Raw genomic sequence first — 21,957 nt, 5'->3', positions numbered from 1 at the left:
AGATTAGAAGAAAAAAATAAATAAAGATTAGAAGTCAGAATTGCATTTGATTTCTCAACAGCAACTCTGAAAGCCAATGTTTTTCCCTCAAAAAAAAACCCAAGGAAAAATGAAATTCCAACTTAGAATTTTAGATCCAGCCAAGTAGTAGTAAAATGAGAGAGTAAAGACATTTACATATATGCAGTATCTCAAAAAAAAAAAAAAAAAAAACCCTACCTCCTATGCATTATTTCTCAGGAAGCTAGTAGAGTACGTGATAAACAAAACAGAGGGTTTAACACAATAAAGAGGAAGACTTAGAATACAGAAAATAGAAGATCCAACACAAAGAACTGGTGACAGGATCTCACAGAATGAAGCTGAGTTAAGTCCCAGGGCAATGGCTGTGCAACAGGTTTGAAAGGCAAGCAATGCACACTGGAACACAATGTTGGGCAGTTCCAGAAGGAATACCTAATCAAGAGAATAGCACTGAGAGATCACCAGTTTTTAATCACAGCAACTTGACAAATAATGTAGGGCTGAATTAGTGATAGATATAGATATAGAAAAATAAAATAAAAAGAAATACAAAGCAATTACAAATCCAGGAAAACAAAAGGTTAATAAACAAGCAATAATACAAACAGCATACACACAAACACAAAGATTCAGCTATTCGTGATGTTTATGTAGTCATGATGATGAAGATTCTGATTATTTAATCAAATATGACATATCTATAATGACAGGACAGAAGGAAGAAAACTGTGTTTGCCTCGGAGGAGAGATGGTATAAATAATACTAAATCTCATCAATATTATCAGGAAGTCCATTGATATCTGAAACTGGGAAAAAAATCAGTTATAGTATTTTTAATTTTAAAATATGCAAGGAGAGGTGCTTGGTGGCTCAGTTAAACATCTGACTTCATTTCAGCTCGGGTCATGATCTCAGTTCATGAGATCAAGTACCACAATGGGTTCCACACTGGGCATGGAGTCTGCTTAAGATTCTCTCTCTCCCTCCTCCGCTCCCTACTTGCACTCTCTCAATATATATATATATATATATATATATATATAACATACATATACACACACACACACATATATATATGAGGAAACAACAAAAAAATATACAATTTTTTAAGTAGTTGCCACTAAGGAAAAGGCCTCAAGACTGAAGATATCTATAATAATATGTATTATAGGCTTTGCAACATTATGTAATATTGTATAATAAATATTGTGTATTAAATACAATATTGTATGTAAATATTGTGTATTAAAATAAACTGCAAATTTAAAACAATAAACCAAATGAAAGGATAGTTAAAAATATTTCAGGCAGACAGAAAAGAGTAGCAACATTAATAGCAAAAATGATGAAAAAAATTAGATATAAAATTAAAAATCCAGAATTATATGATAAAAGGTAGAATTTTCAAGATGAATTTCCAAGATGAAATTCATAAACCTGTTTGCACCAAACATACCAGAGCTAAATATATGAAGAAAATGAAAATGTGATTTTAAAATGCAAAAGTGATTATAATCCAATTATAGGGATTTCCCAAGCAAGACAGATAGCAGGAACCAGACTGTGCTGCCAGCAACAAGTAGGTAACAGTCAAAAATATATGAAAAATAGTTTTTAAGACACTGGATATTAGGCAGTGGAAAACACTGATTCCTTAAAGATGCAAAACAAGTAAGATGAACCCAAAGATTGTCCCGGCTTACTCCTTTGAGACAGTTTCTAGGTCATTGTGCAAGTAGAGGGAAAAAACACTGAGGCAGAACTCAGCGAACTTTCAGATTTGAGGAAATATGAAATCCCAAATGCAGTGAAAATATATTTGAAAACAAAGGCAAATAAAGAGTTTTTCAGATATACAAAAGCTGGAAATATTCATCACCAGCAGACCTGCTGAAATGTTAAAAGAAGCCCTTCAAACAAAAGGAAAATGACACCAGATAGAAATATGGATTTGTATAAAGGAATTAAGATAACCAGAAATAGGGGCACCTGGGTGATTCAGTTGGTTAAGTGTCTGACTCTCAATTTCAGCTCAGGTCATGACCTCAAGGTTGTGAGATCAAGCCCTACATCAGGCTCCACACTGGGGGTAAAGCCTGCTTAGGATTCTCTCCCTCTGCCCTTCCCCCTACTGCATTCTCTCAAAAATAGGCAAATCTTTAAAAAAAAAAAAAAAAAAAAAAGATAACCAGAAATAAAAACAACACAAATAATACATAGCTTTTTTATTATTTAAATCTGTTTTAAAAATACTTGACTGTTTTGGGATGTGTGGGTGGCTCAATTAGTTAAGCATCTGCCTTCAGCTCAAGTCATGATCCAGAGTCCTGGGATGGTGCCCTACATTAAGCTCCCTGCTCAGCAGGGAGCCTGCTTCTCCCTCTCCCTCTGCCATTCCCCCTCTTCTCGCTCTGTCAAATAAATAAATAAAATATTTTAAAAGTTAATTAATTAATTAATTTAAAAAAATAAAAGATATTTGACTGTTTCACCAAAACGAATACAATGTAATGTGGTATTTGTAACTTATGTAAAATATGTGACAATAGTAATATAAATGTCAGGAAGGAAGGAATATAAGTGTGTTATTCTAAGGTTTTGTTTTTACTAATGATAAAATGGTATATCACTTAAAAGTAAGCTGTGATAAGTTAAATATGCATACTGTATACCTGAACAAAACTAAAAAAAATAAATAAATGAAGAGTTACAACTAGTGAACTAAAAAATGAGATAAATTAAAATCATAGGGGTGCCTGGATGGCACTGTCAGTTGGGCAACTGACTCTTGGTTTCAGCTCAGGTTGTGGTCTTAGAGTCTTGAGACTGCCCAGCGCAGTCGGCTTGGAGTTTCTCTCTCCTTCTGCCCCTCTCCACAGTGCTCTCCCTCTCTCTCTTTCTCAAATAAATAAGTAAATGTTGTTTTCTTTTTAAAACAAAATCATAAAAAGATCCAGTTGGTCCAAAAGGAAAAAAGGGGAAAAAGGTGACAATCGGACAAATATATTAAATATAAATGGTCTAAATATCCTAACTAAAAGGCAAAGATTGTCAGATTGTATATAAAAGCAAGATTTAACTATATTTTGCCTACAGAAAATATAAATTTTAAATATAAATCACAGGGCAGCCCCAGTGGCTCAGTGATTTAGCGCCACCTTCAGCCCAGGGCCTGAATCTGGAGACCTGGGATTGAGTCCCATGTCAGGTTTCCTGCATGGAGCCTGCTTCTCCCTCTGCCTGTGTCTCTGCCTCTGTGTGTGTATGTCTCCTTGAATGAATGAATAAATAAATAAATAAATAAATAAATAAATAAATAAATAAATATCACATATGGGCTAAAAATAAAAGGATGGGAAAAGATAACCATGCTAACACTAATCAAAAGAAACCTAGAGTGGTGATACTATTCACGTTTATTAGATTTCAGAGTAAACCTATCACAGCTACATGGGGATCAATTTATTAAGACATAAGTCATCTTAAGAATACATTCACCAAATCATACACCCTGAAAGTACATAAAGCAATATGATAGAACTCCAAGAAGTAATAGGGAAATCCACAACTATAGTTAGAAATCTCAATACCCACCTCTTAATAAATAATAAAACTTATAAACAGAAAATCAGTAAGGATACATAAGATTTAAACCACATAATCAAACAATATGTACTAGTTGACTCTTTCAACAACAGAATACACATTCTTTTCAGGTGCACATAAAACATTTACCAACATACATTATATTTTGCAGCATTAATCAAATACCAAATTTAAAAGGACTCAAGTCAAACAAAATACATTCTATGATGACAATGAAAAGATATTAAAAGGAACATAGGGAAAAAAGGATGGTAGGAGTTAGCTGTAACATCAAGTTCTATGGGGATCCCTGGGTGGCTGAGCAGTTTAGCGCCTGCCTTTGGCCCGGGGCGCGATCCTCGAGTCCCGGGATCGAGTCCCACGTCAGACTCCCTGTGTGGAGCCTGCTTCTCCCTCTGCCTGTATCTCTGCCTCTCTCTCTCTCTATGTCTATCATAAATGGATAAATAAAATCTTAAAAAAAAAATCAAGTTCTATGTAACCTAACCTGACATATGCCTCAATGTAAGTTAGAAATTAGTGCTGTGTAGTGCTCTATCTGGTACATGCACTATATCTTTATGTTTCCCTCCCTCATTCATAAAGACCGTTCTTGTCCACAGTACCCTGACACTTCAAGGTTATCACTGGGTTCTCCTCAGGGTCTACTCCTCTTAGGAAAGGAAAACATTTCTTTTACATGCTGGTTGGTTCTCCTCATAATTCTACCTTGTCTGAATATTTTGCAAGTATCTCTCCTAGTTTCTGAATGTTGTTAACACTGTATCTTATTTTTTAACACTGGCATACCTTTTTCTCTCATTTTACATTCCTTTTGGTCATTTAAATGGGAATTTAGATGGTATAGTGACATGCATATGCTCAAATCACTTCCTTTAATCATAATCCACATGTCTCTTCTAATTTATCTTTTTTTATTTCAAAGCATCCCATAAAACTTCATGGGATGCCTGGCTGGCTCAGTCACTGGAGCATGTGAATCTTGATCTTGGAGTTGTGAGTTCGAGTCTCATGTTGGGTGTAGAGATTAAAAATAAAATCTTTTAGAAAAATTTAAAAAATATAAAACATCACAAAATTTCCTTAGTCAATGAAACTGTACAATTTTTCCTCTGGATACTTACTTTCAAACATCTAAAGTAAAAGGTCTTCCCAAATATGTAAATCAGGAAAAAATATAGCCATAGAGTTAATAAACATATTCTTCCTGCATTGCCTTAATAAAAATGCAAGTGAAGCATTTTCAGAAGCTCAAGTTAAACAGTGAGACTTGAGGAAAAGGAGGGAGAAGGATGAAATTAGTGACAGACCAAATAGCTGAAGTCCTTGTTCAATCACAGCCTTAAATGTGTGCAAGCATACACACACACACACACACACACACACACATCCCACTTCTTTATTAAAATGCATAAAGCAGCCAGAAGCAGGAGCACCAATAAATTCTTCTGTATAAGCAGAATTTTTTAATGGCTCCCTGAACACTAATAACCACTGCTCTCTTATGTGTACTTGACTCTGTTTAACCTTTTTCTGGTGCTTTTTAACTTCTCCAAGTCAGGTACTAATATGGAACTAATGTGGGCTTTATTTTCCCTATAGGAATAGCAAAAAGAGCAGTGCACATTATCGTAATCACACAAGTCCTTCTAGTAACGGTAGGACTTTAGATCAAAGCTTATGCATTATAGCCCAGGAAAAGAATTTAATAACAACTGCAAGGCTAAGCAATCTTGTTTTTAAACATCAGATATTTCATTGACTCTCAGTCATGGAAAAAAACACTCCTGACTAGCCAGTGACCCAGTAGGAGGGATAATGGACATCTTTTCTGTCTTGGTTAAGTTGCTGTTGACCTCAGCAGCAAAGATATCCATGCAATGGCTGACCATCACAGCCTGACATTGATGAAGGATGGCTAGAAATATGAACCCTTTTTATCTTGGAAAGATGAATTTTTGAGATAGTTCTCACTGCTGGAAATAACAATTTAAGTGAGAGGGATAGGGACAATGTCGTGTTTCTGTTCATATCAATCACATACCTCAATATTCCAGGTTCCTTATGAGTTGCTAACTTGAAATGTATTAAAACATATCCCAGACTCAGCATTTCTGCCTGATTCATCTTCATTTAAGTTTTTTTTCTCCAGTTTTTTGGATTTTTTTAATGATTTTTGTCTCACAGGATACCTTGGAGATGCTTAAGAAAAAAAAAAAAAGAAACATGTTCATTGTAGAAATGAACAAGATGCATCAAGATTCTTTTGCCTCCTGACTTTTAGCTGCTGGATACTTTTCAATTCTTTTATTTTTCTAATACAGAGGTCACTCCAGTATCCTGACACTATAGTAGTTGTTTTCCAGCTGCATTAATCCATTTCCTGCTGAGCTTCTTCAAAAAGAGGAATTCATTTGACACCAGCAGGGAAAGACAAGGGAAAAATTAAGGGAGAATGAGTAAATAAATAATTTAAGCAAAAAAGAATAGCAAGAAGAAAGTAAGTGACTATCTGCTGGTGTGCATGTATATATAAACAAAACATGAGTAAAAGTGGGTAGGAAGAGGGGGCCTAGAAACCAAAACATACTCCTTTAAAACACAAAAACAAAAACAAAATGAGAATCGGTTGGTGTCTAATAAAATGTAGTCCCCTTAAGGTTTTTATCTGGGTCCAATTTAAATACCATCTTGAAATAAGAACCGAGTTCATCACTTGTCTCAGCTGAATAAAAACATGACTACCAAAGAGTTCATAGAAATAAAATTAGTTGCTTCCAGGGTTAGCCCAGTATTTTCATCAAAGCTGTAGTCAGATATGTAGCTAAGCCAACATAGTTGCAAATCATTGCTCTGACACCATATATATGTTTGCCATACTTGGCAATGCATTATGTTTGCATTCGTAATTATTTTCAGACACAGGATCACATATGCACATAAACCTGGTTAATAGCTACCTCTTATCCAAAGTCAACTGGGAACACTGAAATACCCTCAAAAATACCTATCTATAGAAAGAAGAAATTGAGACACATTTCCTACTGTTTTATTAATTACAGGAGAATTAAAATGACTAGAATAATCAAATACACCTGGTAAATAAATTCTGAAATACTCCTACAGCACTTTTGAAAATATAGTCCTAAAGAGATCATTTACATGATACCCAAGAAAACGTGTAACCACAACACTGATAAGAAGCTAATTAAAAAGATGCAAATTTCTAGCTAATTGGCCAAATGATTTTAACTTATATATCATATTTCCTTTCATTATATTTATATAATAAAAGTTTGTATCAAACCAACATATTTTATAATTTCCCTCTCATCTCCAAATATAATAACTAGTAACTATCAAAATTGGTGAATCACTTTCTATGAGCTTTCCTTTTATCCCCTCTCTAAAAGTTAATTAAGAAATATCAGTTATGCAAAAAGTATATAAATTGGTTGCTTATAACTGAATTGAGAGTGACCATTATAGTTCCAGGTCAACTTTAATTAGGAAAATTATAACATTTAGCTAGGATGATGGCCACATTTCTGAGATCATATCTATGTGCAATGCACTGGTTTCACTATGATTTTATTACCCCCAATTTATAGACAAAGAAACTGAGGCTTAGAGAGATTAATTGCTTTAAGTTACATTGCCAATAGCCAAACTTAAATGGAAGCCAGTCTTATTTCAGAGGTAATCCTTTCCTCCACTATACTTATTGCCTTCCTACTACTGACACGTCCTAAGCCAAAATACAGAAGTATAGGATTCCTATTCACATATGTTCTGATATTTATATAAAACTGCATATCTTGGGCAGCCTGGGTGTCTCAGCGGTTTAGCGCTGCCTTCATCCCAGGGCATGATCCTGAAGATCCAGGATCGAGTCCCACGTCAGGCTCCTGCATGGAGCCTGCTTCTCTCTCTGCCTGTGTCTCTGCCTCTCTTTCTCTCTGTGTCTCTCATGAATAAATAAATAAATAATTTTTTAAAAACCAGCATATCTTTCTGTGTATCTTGAAGTCAGCTTCTGCTCAATCTCAACAGTCAATGCTTTACAAGTTCTAAAGAACCCTGTTTCTGGTTTGACCACAAATACCACCAAGAATTGGAATTTTTACTAACATGTTGTACCTGAAACATAAGCATGGCTAATATCATCTTCAACAACAAAGAACAGTAGCAAGAAATCTAAGTCATTTTATTTAAAATTTTTAAAAAATGTTTCTACGATAGCTGTGTAAATTTTTCAAAATATAAAACTCTCTCAACTCCTGCTATGGCAATTCCGCATTCCTTCTTAAGTGGCCAGCTTTCACAAAGGGCAGACGGGGTTTCCAGCTCCACAATGTAATAACAGTGACAATAATACCTTGCATTTCTATAGTGCCTTTTCTCCAAGGAGCTCCAAGTTATTGGATTAGCTTCACCAGTTTCCCTTGCCAACACACTTCCAAGTATAATATTACCTTTTATTACTGTGCATTGTAAGGAGAGAAAAAAGTATTTCAAGTGCAAATAGTATGCTAAAGAAACAACAAATATAGATTATCCCTTAAAGCAAACACATTTTGAGAAAAATGCACATATGTTAACACATTATTCAAGCACATTATTAGGAGAGTTCTTGATTTCTTTTCACCTTTAGCTCAATTATATTTCCATAGCTAATGGTTACCAGTAAAGTTTTAACTATTTGAATGTTTGGTTAATGCATAAGGAGATAATCAAGTTGGCATTTTTGTACCTACTTTATTGTGGAACAGAGTATCGTAAAATATTTCTGAATGTGGACAAGCTTTTTTCTCTTAATTAGATGCATCTTAAAAAATATTCTGGGGGCACCTGGGTGGCTCAGTCTGTTGAGTAGCCAACTCTTGATCTCAGTTCTGGTCATGATCTCAGTGTCCTGAGATCAACATCCATGTCACGGTCTGTGCCCAGCAGGGAGTCTGCTTCAGAATTCTTTCTCTCCCTCACCCTCTGCCCCCTCCCCTGCCCACACTCTCACTCTCTAAAATAAATAAATCTTAAAGTAAAAATAGTTTGTGAAAAGAGAAAAAACAAGTATCTATAAATCCTGAGGCAGCTGTTTTCCTGCAGAAATCCAAGAATATAACCTGTGAACTTAATTTTAAGCAAACTTATAATTAAGTTACATATCATTAAGTTTGCTTCCACCACAAGCATTCCCTTGTCATACTGAAATACTTAAATGCCTTAAGTTGCCTGCACAGAGCTGATTGAAACACAATAACTAAAAAAAAAGAAACACAATAACTAAATAACTTTCACTCTCATAAGCAAAGAATCAACCAAAACACATTTTTTTTTACTTCTTAGAAAATATTGCAATTATGTGAACAATATGATGCTGACTGATCCACATGAGTTCTTTCTTTCCTTCCAGAAATATTCATGCAAGTAAGGATCTAGACAGCCAGATGTGGAGTATTTACTTTTGTGATCTCATTGTTTATGACAGTCAAGTCAAACAGAAACTTTTCTGTGAATCAACCTCAGTTTCCCAGTCACTGTATGAATGCTCCTGTGGACATTTGTTGTAAATAGTTTGACCACATTTGTCACGTGTCTGGAACTCACTTCAGAGGCAAAATGGGGATATGCAGCATATGGGCTTAGAATTCACAAAAAGTTCTCTCGTGAGGGGAAAGATTAGAATTACATGATCACAGCAGAGGAAGTTGTTAACTCAGCAATTCCAGACAGAGTGTCCTGCCAAGCACCAGACGGTGAATTGGGAGAGATGGAACAGAGTAAGAAATTAAAACATGACACCAGAAAGTCACAAATAAAAATGACAGTGACAAAGTGAATGAAAGTTAAAACAATGACTAGATAAATTATATACACATAGTTTGGTATGTCTATAAAAAAAGGTAGTACCTGGTAAGAACCTATAGTTAGAGTTAATCAGTATTTCATTTCTTTCCCATAAAAAGAAATTTCAAAGACAAACTGATTTTATAGATATTTTTAAAACCCAAATATTTGCAATTTTTTAGGGTCCTACTATGTGCCTACTAGTGTACTGGTATCTAAATAAATATTAAGGAGAAATAATTAATTTAAAATCACCTCAAATTTCATCCTACTAATAGAAGTAAATAACAATGACTGTTCTATATTGCTAAACTTCCTTGTGACAACCAGTAGAATGTCAGCTTCATTAAATCCTACTGCAAAGTACAAATACTAGCTACATATATAAAATATGGGAAACTTAGCACAATGCCACAATACAGCTTTTCTTCTTTCTTTTGAAAACGTTATTAATGCTTACCAAGAGGAACAATAGATCTCCTGGATGTAATGGCATAACCAGTGAGTAGAGTACTAGCCAGAGGGAAGTTTTTCTTCAGTACCCAGCACACCAAAGAAAACCCATTTCTCAAAAGGGTGATTATTATCATCATCTTAAAAAGCTCTCTATTCTCTACCTGACAATAACATTATGACCAGTTGGAGGGTGATTTTTGGAGGTAGGTTGTTTCCAAAGGTGCTTGCAACCCACCTTTCGCAGTAAGACCTTGCTACTTTCTCCTGAAGAGGTAGAGTTTATTTCCCTCATTCGAAATCTGGACTGGCCCTGTGACCTACTTTGATCATGGAATCAATCCAGATGTAGTTGAAGTGACAATGTACAACATTATAAGTGGGGCCTTGAGAGACCTATAGCTATTGTCTGACATTCGGATGCCATGTGGAACCAGCTGTCATGCTGTGAGTCAAGTGCACAAAGTTCAACCCATTCTTAGAATGTGCTCTCCCTACATTATTTTTTGCTAGAGATAGTGTTAAGTAACTAGGGCCACTTGAAATCCTGAAGCAATAAGCTTTAATGCCTAAAGTAATTCTTCTTAAATAAGAAATACACCAATACTCTTAAACTCCCCAAAGGATATCCATACCAAGAACCCTAACATCTTTCTATTGGGGATGGAGGCAGGAAAAAGTCCTCTGAGCTTATAAAATCTGGGTTTGAATCCCAACTCCCCCACATTATTTGGATTTCTATTTTCTTACCTCTAATTTTTCTAGTTTGTTCTAAATTCTCATTAGAACACTGATTATGAGAATTCAAGGAGGTAATATGTGGGAAAAGGCTTATCAATGGTTAAGAATTATGCAAAAGTTTTGAAAGCCATTCTTTACATAGTAACATTTTAATCCCATACACAATAGCTCTGGGTTGCTGCATGAATTTGGGTTCTGACTTTCCCAGTCCAAGTACAGGAGACTTAGCAGGCACTTGCCCCTGTGAGTTCATTCAACAAATTCGGCATTGATGATTTAGGTGGGCACTGCCTTGGCACAGAAATGCAGTATGAACAAAATGAAATCTAGGCTCTTTTAGAACTTCCATTTGCATGAACAGAGACATATTACACTAGTAAATGCTAAGAAAAGAATAAACAAATCTAGGTTAAAAGACAGAGAGGAACCAAGAGGGGAAGGAACTCTTTTAGGGAAGGCCTGTCTGATAAGGTAAATTTGTGTGGAGACTTGAATGAAGAGAGTAAATCAAGCACATATGTGCAAAAAAGATATTCCAAATTGTGGGAACTGCCAGGGCAAAAGCCCTGAGGAGGTATCAAGCTCACTGTGTGTCTATGACCAGCGAGGGCCAGTGTAGCTGGGGTAGAGGCAGTGAGAAGAGTAGTAAGAGATTACAGCAAAGAGCCACAGAAGTCCAGATCAGGTGAGGTCTAGTACGTGGTGACAACAACTTTACATTTATTCCAAGGGAGAAGAGACAGCAAAAGAGGTTTTGAACAGAGGAAAAGCATGGCCTAACCCACCTTTTTAAGAGATAATTTTGCCTGAGTAGAGAATACATTGTGGAAGGCAAGCAGTAGCCTATATAGAAAGCTTTTGCACAGTCCTGCAGCTTGGACTTAGGCTATAGCTGTCATAGGGCTAGAAGGGGCTGGATCCTGCATCCATTTAAAAATCAGAACCAGTGGATTTAGAGTGGAGATAGTGGGGGGGGGGGGGAATAGGAGTCAAGAAAGACATGGATTATACTGTTTCAAAAAAAGGGGGGGAGTGAATAATTTTATGGTTAGTTTTGCTGAAAGATAACCAAAAAATTAGTCACTTTTAGTACCATGTTTTCCCTGTCCTGGCAAAAAAAAAAAAAAAAAGAAAAAAGTAAATGTCAGTAATTTCTTTACAAATTATTTAATTGTCATATAAATGTATTGATTTGGGGAAATATTATGAGATGCATAAAAGCAACTCAAATTCTATTTTCTTTAGTTAAAACTTTATAACCAGGCACAGCTGCAGACTGCCCAGGCATAATTATAGCTCCACCTGGCAGGCAGGCCCCTTGGTTTGAAGCATAGCATTTCATTAATAAAATGAAAGAATGTGTGAAATTGTATTTTAAACAGTTGAAATGGAAGGAGACTCATACAATGCAGGCTCTCTAGGCTAGTCCACAACCTAGTATGTTGAAATGTCATGTGAACATCACCCATCGCACTTACCATCTTAACAGGAGTGAAGCTGGCCCTACCATGGGGTGTTCAGGTAATACACTAAGCCTTCTTAATACAGACACTCATAAGTTCCTAGCATTCCAGAAAAGGAAAAGGTACAACCCACAGGCATCCTTATTGCACCCACATTCTACACAAATGTCTTTGTTTTCTTGAGACTACCAGGCCACCAAGAAAGTATTAAAAGAAAATGTGTACACACTTTAGGACAGGGCCCTGGGGTATGAGCATTCCCTCCAAGGGCCAAGGCTTTATCCAGCCAGGCCATGGCTAGTGCAGCCCAGACACCCTGGTTCCCAATGTAGACAATGATGCTGCACCTTGCCATGTCCACAGAGGTCAAACTTCTCCCACTGGCTCGCCAGAGCAAACCATGCCTCTTTAAAGAGAAAAGCAGCAAAAAGAATTAAAAAAAAAAATCCCTGACTACAGCAGAGATCTTAGCTTAGGTCTGAGAGTCTAACCTTCTGGCGTAGGATTTTTGGCAAGCTGTTTTCAGTGCATGGGAGAAATGTCCTGGGGGTTCTGTGACAGCATGTAGGCTGATTAGGAGGCTGTAGCATGCTTTCCCAAATCACACCTACTCAGTGTTAAAGAGCATCCTGTAGTCAGGTAGCCAGAGTAAGTAGTATTGGGCGAGGCCCTTGACCAGGGCAGAGTGATCTGTGTGCAAAAGGTACTAGGTCTGTGTCACTCCCCTCCACCCACAGTTGCCTGTCCTCCCACTCAGGCCATCGCAGTCTTTCCCTAGAGCTGCTCTAGTCTCCCAAAAATCTGCTTGTTACTTTTACTGTGTAAATAAAGCTTCCCAATTCAGTATTCCCTTACCCCAAAACAAAACAATGTACAACTGAAGATAATTATACTGATCACTATCCAATTTCTTATTTGCTCAACTGTTTATATTTCACCATATTATTAATTTCTTGCATATACTAACTAGCACTACAATTCCCAAAGCATGACATTTTCAACTTCTCCCGGAGCTACAAACAAAATCCAAATACTTTTTTATGAAAGTAAAAATCTGTTTGCTCTTTGTACCATCTAATCTTTGATAAAAAGAAAATTAAATCTTATATTGTTTCAACTTAACTATCTTACAAATGAGAATCAGATTTTCTACCTAGACTCCATTATTACATACTAAATAACAATGCTTCAAAAAAACTAAAGTATGTTTTCAGAAATGAAATAATTGAGGTGCCTGGTGGCTCAGTCAATTAAGTGTCTGTCTCCCACTCAGGCCCTGATCCCAGGATCTTGGGATCAAGTCCCACATAGGGCTCCCTGCTCAGTAGGGAACCTGCTTCTCCCTCTCCCTCTACCTGCCACTCCCCTTGCTGTGCTCTCACTCTAGCTCTCTGTCAAATAAAAATTTTTTAAAATTTAAATAATTATCAAACCACCATAATAGTACTTGTTTTTTAACATAGCCCCCTTAAAAACGTACAGATAAGTAAATGAAAGTAAGGTTTTAAGTAACAATTTAAGAAGTTATTATCTCCATAGAATTCTTTTCAAATGCTCATATAACATTTTTAATTAATCCAATGGTAAAATATTCTAAAAAATTATACAGCTACATTTTGTGGTTGCAAAGAAATGAAAAAAATTAACAAAACAAAGCCAAAAACTAACCACTTAGTAATTCTTAAATACTTTCTAAATAACTCAACATCTAAGAATAAAATCATAGACCACTAAGAAATTAACAATGATTCCCACTAGAAAGAACCTGAACTTCCTAGATGACAGATTCCAGATCTAAGACAGGAATTGTACAAGGTAAGCCTGGAATCTTGAGGAACATCTTGTTCCTCAAAACAAGAAAGATATCAAAAACTACAAGTATCACATGAACAGGACCTAGGAACCAACACAAATTCCCAGTGGCCTAGGATGGTGAGATAGTATGAACACTGAAAACTAATGACTACAGTGGATTAAAACATATCAAATATAATAAGATCTATGCACTTGTAGTAATACTTTAGAAGTTGTCATTCCAGAGGTTGTACAGCATCAATCCATTCTGAAAAATGGTAAGTAAAAGACTCAATTTATCCTACCCTTCTCTATAAAATCTATGTCAGGATAAACATTCAGTTGACATTAACAAATATTAGAATTGAAACCACTTTGTAACCCTTAATGAAATAATGTATCAGGAGAATGATCATGGATGGCTGTTGGAACCATTAGGTACAACAGAAAAGGAACCTTATAATGGATGGATCAGACTTGAAAACACTTGTGCTCAGTCATCAACCTTAATATCACAAGACAAACGATCAGACATTATGGGTCTCTTGACATTGTGTAATAGGAAGTGCACAGCTCCACCTATGAGAAATTCTTGCCAAAATCATTAAACCCAAACCTAAATCTGGTCAAGCCTTTAGTTGTAACCATTAGTTTATAGGAAATAGATGAACATGTGAAATGACACCATGAGAATAAAAATTAGCCAATTTTGGGAACATGGGTAGCTCAGATGGTTGAACATCTGACTCTTGGTTTTGGCTCAGGTCATGATCTCAGGGTTGTGGGACTGAGAGCCCCATGTCAGGCTTCACACACAGTGGGGAGTCTGCCAGAAGATTCTCTCTCTCCGCTCCCCCCCCCCACCAAATCTTTCTCTCTAAAATAAATAAATCCTTTTTAAAAACTCAGCCAATTCTAAAGAACAAATGCCCATTTCTTTATCAAAAAGTAAAAACAGAACAGGAGAAGGAGAAAGGACTCATACAGACTGAGACACATATCAACCAAATGCCATGTATGGGTCTTACTTGGCTGCAGATTCAAACAAATCAAGTGTTAAAAGATATTCACAAGATAAGTGCAGAAAATTTAAACACTATCAAATTATATAAAGAATGTGTTACTCTTTTATTTAGAGATAATGTCATTTATTTAAGAGTCTAAATGGGAAAAAAAAAAAAAAAAGTCCAAATGGGAAGCTTAGTCAGGTAAGCATCCAACTCTTGATGTTGGCTGAGGTCATGATCTTGGTGTTATGAGACTGAGCCCATATCAAGCTCCATGCTGGGCATGGAGCCCACCTGAGATTCTCTCTCCTTCTGCCTCTCCCCTCCTTTAAAAAAAAAAAGAGAGAGAGAGAGAGAGAGAGAGACAGAGAGTCCTAATCTGTTACAAACACAAAAGAAATGTGTATAGTATTATGTCTGGCTTTGCTTTAAAATAAATCAGAAGGTTGGGGATATATAGTATGGATAAATAAAATTAGCCATATTTGCTGAAACTGGTGGTATAAAACTAAGGACTTTATTATTTTAGTCTATTTTTGTGCATGATTAAAATTTTTCATAATAAGAAGTTCTTTAAAGGAAATGAATGACAGTAAGAAAGCATATACCAAATGTAAAATGAGGAGGGGTAACTGGGTGGTACAGTTGGTTGAGCATGGGAAGCTTGGTTTTGGCTCTGGTCATGATCTCAGCATCATGAGATCAAGCCCCATCTTGGACTCCATGCTCAGCACAGACTCTGCTTAGGACTCCCTCTCCCCTTCCCTCACTCAAATCATAAAAATAAATCTTTAAAAAAATGCGAAATGAAGAGTGACATCAGTATCATAACATAAAACTTCCCTTGTTTTGTATCCCCTCCCCAATAATGTGATTCAGCATCTATCCATGGATAAAAGTGCTTTGTGGGAGCTACAGGATCCAGCACCATATAGCCAGGTACTCAAGGGAAGTCTCATCCACCCATGCACCAGGTAATAGGCATATAGACCTCAGTCCTGGCTATGGGTCTGCATGGTCTGTGAACCAGCTACAGCCCCTCTTGGCCATGATCTGGAGCCCCTGGAAAACATTGTCTTAGACAATCACCCATGGACAAGAGAGCCTTTGTATAAGTTCAGGTTCCCAAAGAAGAAGTCTAGTACACCATTGGAAACAAAAAAAATATATTAGTTTGGATGCATTAGAGAAGGTAAGAACAGTTGACTTTACCTGTACTACCCCTCTCACAAGGCAGCACAGCAATAAGAGATCTTCTTGGCCTCTGAATTCTCTCACTGTAGAAAGTGAAAGTATGCAAGTGAGCACCCAGCTTCCCCAGCTGTGTGGAACCCTGCCAAAAAGACTCATTTCTCTTTCTCCATCCAAAATACCAAATTATGAGCTGCATGACTAGGAGGCAAAATAAGGCTGGAAGAGCATGACAGGATGCTCATAAAGCAATAAAGGGACATGAATCCCATTAACTGCACTGTGAATTCCCTCAAGAAGCCTACCCATGATCCCCTGGGAAAGCATTACCTGTGGATCCCCTCTAAGTGGCCCATAGGCACTGCCAGCACTCAGTGTACCTCACCTACACACACCCCAAATATGTGGCCAGCTCCCTGTGCATTCTCTCAGTTGCAGTAGTAAGAATGAGCTTTGGAAGATGGCTAGTGAACACACAGAAAGCTGACCCAAACATGTCAGGCAGGGAGAGACCACAAACTTAAGCTTTAGCACTATCTTTTAGAAAACAAAAGGGAGGCTTGTCAGCAAACAGACTACTGCCTTTCAGGATCAAGAGAAGCTTAAGTATTTTTCCAAAAGAAAGCCAGAAGTGTGGAGCACATATATCCACAGATGATCTGAGAAAGCCTCAAAATCACTAACAGAGTTGAGAGAAGGTATTTCTCTCGTAAAGGCAATTAGAAAAACTGGAAGAGGTGACTGCTACCTCAATGAGAAGAAAGTAATGCACCCTTCAAGGGACATAAGAAACAAAGGAAATATAACATCAGAAATCTTCCAGTAGCTGATCTCAAAGTTATGAAGACTTGTAATCTACCCAATAAAGAATTCAAAATGTCTATTTTAAGGAAACTCAATTAGCTGCAAGAAAACACAAAAATATAATCAGTGAAATCAGGAAAATAATATATGAGCAAATTGAGAACTTCATCACAAATCAAAGAAGAGCCAAATAGAAATTCTAAAACTGAAAAATATAATGAATTAAGTGAAAAATACAATAGAGAGCATCAACAGTAGAATGCATCAAGCAAAACAAAGAATTTGTGAGAGAGAACATAGGAAGGGTGAAATTATGTATAATTATATCAGAAGAGAACAAAGAAAAAAATGACAGAGACCTACATGGTCTATGGGATACCATCTAAATCAGTATATGAATTTCTAAAACTCAAGAAGAGAGGGAAAAGAAAGAAGAAAGATTATTTAAAGAAATAATGAATGAGAACTTCCCAAATCTGGGGGGGGGTGGGTAATTTTGAGCTTCAATTTCATGAAGCTCATTGGTCTCCAAACATAATCAATTTAAAGAGACCCAAGGCCTCCTGGGTGGTTCAGTGCGTTAAGTGTCCAATTCTTGATTTCAGCTCAGGTCATGGACATGGGTCATTAGACAGAGTCCAGCATCATGCTCCATGCTCAGCAGAGAATCTTCTTGATTCTCTCTCCATCTCCTTCTGCCCTTCCCCCTTCTCCCACTAAAATCAATAAATAAAAACGTTTAAAACAAATACATAGGGGAGACTGGATGGCTCAGTCCATTAAGCATCTGACTTCAGCTCAGGTCACGATCTCAGGATTCTGGGACTGAGACCTGCATCAGACTCCCCACTGAGAGACATGAGTTTTTATGTGATCAAAATTTAATTGTTATCAGTATGAAATAATAAAAATATCTGAGGGATGGGGTGCCTGGTGGCTTAGTTGGTTAAGCATCCAACTGTTGGTTTTGGCCCAGGTTATGATCTCAGGGTGGTGAGATTGAGCCCCACATCTGGCTCAGCAGGAAGTCTGCTTCAGGATTCTCTCTCTCTCTCTCTGTCAAATAAAAAAATAAATCTTTAAAAAAACTTCTAGGGATATAACAATCTAATTCCCATGGTAACCACAAACCAAAAACCTACAGCAGATTCACAAAAGGTGAACAGAAAGGCATAAAAGCACACCACTTTAGGAAATCATCAATTCACAAAGGAAGGCAGCAAGAGAGGAAGAAAAGAAAAAGATAACTACAAAACAGTCAAAAAACAGTAATATGGCATCAGTAAGTCCTTAACAATCAATAATTATTTTAAGTGTAAATGGCCTAATTCTCCAATCAAAAGGCTAGATTGTGGCTGGCTAGATTAAAACAACAACAACAACAACAACAACAACAACAAAAACCACACCCAATCATAAACTGACTACAAGATACTCACTTCACAGTTTTAAGGACATACATAGGCTCAAGTAAAGTGATGGGAAAAGATATTTAATGAAAGGGAAAACCAAAAAAGAGAAAGAATAGCTATACTTATTTAAGACATAATAGATTTTAAGCCAAAAATGATAAAAAAGAGATAAAGAAAGTCATTACATGATGATACGGGGATCAACTCACCAACAATACATATTTATGAAACCAACATCAGGCTACTTGAAAATATTAAGCAAATACTCATTTCTCCATTAAAAAGGAGAAATAGTACAATAATAATAGGGACTTCAATGTCCTACTTTCAATAACAGATAGATCATCCAGAAAAAAAGTCAACATGGAAGGTTGGACATAAACAATACTTTAAACCAAATGGGATAACAAAATAAAAAGCATGCCATCCAATAGAAGCAGAAAACACATTCTTCTCACATGCACAGTAGAACATTCTCCAGGATAAATCATATGTTAAGTGACAAACAAGCCTTAGCAAATTTAAAATTGTTATCATACCAACTACCTTGTCCAACCAAAATGGTTTAACACCAGAAATAAGTAACAAAAGGAAAGCTGGCAAATTCACAAATATATGGAGATTAAGAAACATACTTCTGAACTACCAATAGGTAAAAGAAGAAATTGAAAGGGAAATTCTTTTAAAAAATGGAAATATACCAAGAGCTATGGAATACAGCAAAGCAGTTTTAAGATTAAATATTACAGCAGTAAACACCTACTTTAAAGAAAAAAGAAAAAAATCACCAACTCGATCTAACTTTACACCTCAAGAAACTAGAAAAAGAACAAACTAAGCCTAGAGTTACCAGAAGGAAGGAAAAAAACAAAGATGTGAGCCGAAATAAATGAAACAGAGATCAGAACAACAGAAAAGATCAATTCAACTAAGAGTCGTATTTTTAAAAAGATAAGCTAAATTGACAGGGTATGGCTTCAAAATGGCAACATAGGAAGTTCCTGAACTCACCTCCTTCCAGACACACCAAATCTGTAGCTGCATATGGAGCAATTCTCTCTGAGAAACTAGCTGAATGACTCCTAACCTGAATGAGAAAATCTACATCAAAACAGTTAAGAGATGCTGAGATGCAATCTTGCAATAAAACCCCACCCCCAGCATAGGGACATACAACTGGGGACGAATTCATAAGTCCCAGCTTCTCTGTGAGGAGCAAAGGATTTGGACCCTACATCTTATGCCCCAACCTTTAACACTTCCATTTGAGAGATGGGCCCTCACAATATATGGCTTTGAAAGCCAATAGAGTTTGTATTCACAAGATCCACAATTCTATATTACATTAAGAAACAGCTATTAAAGGACTAATTCATGCACTCACCAGGGCTGGTGGGTTACCACCCAGGGCCCAGAGTGGAGTTAGCAGACAGAAACACTCAATCTTTCCACAACAGAGACCTATTTGCTTATCTCAAAAGCAGCTTGAGGGGCAGGCTTCTAATTTAAAAGGCATCTAGGTGCCAACTGCAATAATCTCCAAGATCATAGAAACAATCTCTGGCAACTCTATCTATGAAAATAAGAAAGCAAACCCAAATAAATACTTTAGGAATGAGAAAGAGGCCATACTCACAATATGGGAGTAATTTTAAACATAAAGTAAGTTTAAAAAACCAAAAATCTAAATTAAATATATGATTTCTAATGAAAATGACCCAAACTAATGCAAAAAAATAGATAAAACATAAACATTCTAATAACCATAAAATAAAGGGAAATGATATCTTAAGATCTAACCCTAAATAAATCATTACTTTTATTCATTTATTATTATTTTATCCATTCAAAAGTATCAGCTGAACACCTAATATAGAAGGCATTATTCTTAATGATAGGGATTCAGCAATAAACCAAATCCAAAAAAAAAAAACACTCCATGCCCTCATGGAGTTTACATTCTAGTGGTGGGATTGGGTGGGGGGAAGGAGGACACAGGCAAAATAGAGTAATTAAAAAATATATCACCCACCAGACAGCATGTAAGGTGAATAATGAATGCCTTCTCCCTCACCTCAAAATGTCCCAGTCCTAATCCCCTGGAACTGTGAATATCTTCATATCACAAAAGGGACTTCACAGATGTAATCAAGAATCTTAAACAGGAAAGATTATCCTCAATTATCTAGGTCGACCCAATGTAGTCCCAGAAGTCTTCATAAGAGGGAGGCAGGAGGGTTAGTAAACTTAGAGAAAGTGTTAGATTTGAATATGCTATACTGCTGAATTTTAAGATGAAGGGACCAAGAGCCAAGGAATTCAGGCAGCTCCTTGAAGTTGGAAAAGGCATGGAAACATTCCTCCTGAGACCTCTTAGAAGAAACCAGCCCTACTAACTCCTTGATTTTAGAACTGATCTCTAGAATTGTATGAAAAAAAAAAAAAATATATATATATATATATATAGTTTAATCCACTACATTTTTGCTAATTTGTTACAGCAGCAAAAGGAAACTAACACAGCTGTGGGAAAATAAAGCTGAGTAAAGACATGGATTTGCCAGAGGATGCAAATGACACAAACTGGTTAGGATGAGTCTCAATTCTAAATAAGCCTTGTTAGGTAAACTATTTCAGGACATGGAGTGGGTGGTTGGGGGCAGGGGTGGTGGTGTAATAAACTACTTCATGAATAAAATTCAAAAGAAAATATCTGGAAACTAGGAAAAATAATACCAATGGCAAATAAGCATATGAAAAGTAAAAGAAATGGAAATTAAAACAGTGAAATGATACTTGTAACAGATTGGCAAAATTGTACATCCAGCACAGATGGATGTATGGATAAAAGGCAACTTCTTATATGCTTGAAAGAACTTTAAACTTGTACAATCTTTTTAGAGGGAAATCTGGTGATTTCTTCTTTTTTTTAAAGATTTTATTTATTTATTCATGACAGACAGAGAGAGAGAGAGGCAGAGAGACACAGGCAGAGGGAAAAGCAGGCTCCATGCAGGGAACCCGACGTGGGACTGGATCCTGGGCTCCCAGGATCACACCCCAAGCTGAAGGTGGCGCTAAACCGCTGAGCCACCAGGGCTGCCCAAATCTGATGATTTCTATCAAATTTTCAAATATGTATATCTTTTACCTAGTAATACATTTCTATGAATCATCCCACAAAATGTTTGCATTCAAAAGCAAAGAACTAAATATATGGAAAGATGTTCCATGTTAAGAGATAGGAAGAAAGACTCAAAACTGTCAAGATGTCAGTTTTTCCTAACTTGATCTATAGAGTCAAGGCAAAACCAATGCATATTACTAAGCAAAAGAACAAGTTATTTTATGGATATAAACAAATTGATTCTAAAGTTTATATGGAGAGGCAAAACAAACAAACAAAAGCAGAATGGACAACTGAATACTGAAAGGAAAGAACAAATTTGAAGAACTGATGTTACCTGATTTAAGGACTTACTATAAAGTAAGACATTGGTATAAGCAAAAGAAAAGGAAAATAGATCATGCAACAAAGTAAAGAGTTCCAAAATAAACTCACATAAATACAGTCAATTGATCTTTGACTTTAAAGCAGCAAAGGCAATATA

At 36.3% G+C, this 21,957-nt stretch overlaps 1 long non-coding RNA gene across 4 annotated transcripts in view; it reads right to left on the bottom strand.

The window, feature by feature from the left end:
• LOC144308333 (uncharacterized) overlaps positions 1 to 21,957 on the bottom strand; it is a 137,228-nt gene that overhangs the window by 11,680 nt on the left and 103,591 nt on the right. For all 4 annotated transcript variants that reach the window (XR_013374821.1, XR_013374820.1, XR_013374823.1 and 1 more), the window contains one exon: positions 5,676 to 5,833. This is a non-coding gene — a long non-coding RNA (uncharacterized LOC144308333). The remainder of the gene's footprint in view (positions 1 to 5,675; positions 5,834 to 21,957) is intronic.

The sequence above is a fragment of the Canis aureus genome, chromosome 3, assembly GCF_053574225.1.
Source record: "Canis aureus isolate CA01 chromosome 3, VMU_Caureus_v.1.0, whole genome shotgun sequence".
NCBI classification, from domain to species: domain Eukaryota; kingdom Metazoa; phylum Chordata; class Mammalia; order Carnivora; family Canidae; genus Canis; species Canis aureus.
Note: the sequence above shows the minus strand (reverse complement) of the source record. Positions and strands in the feature narration are given on the sequence as shown.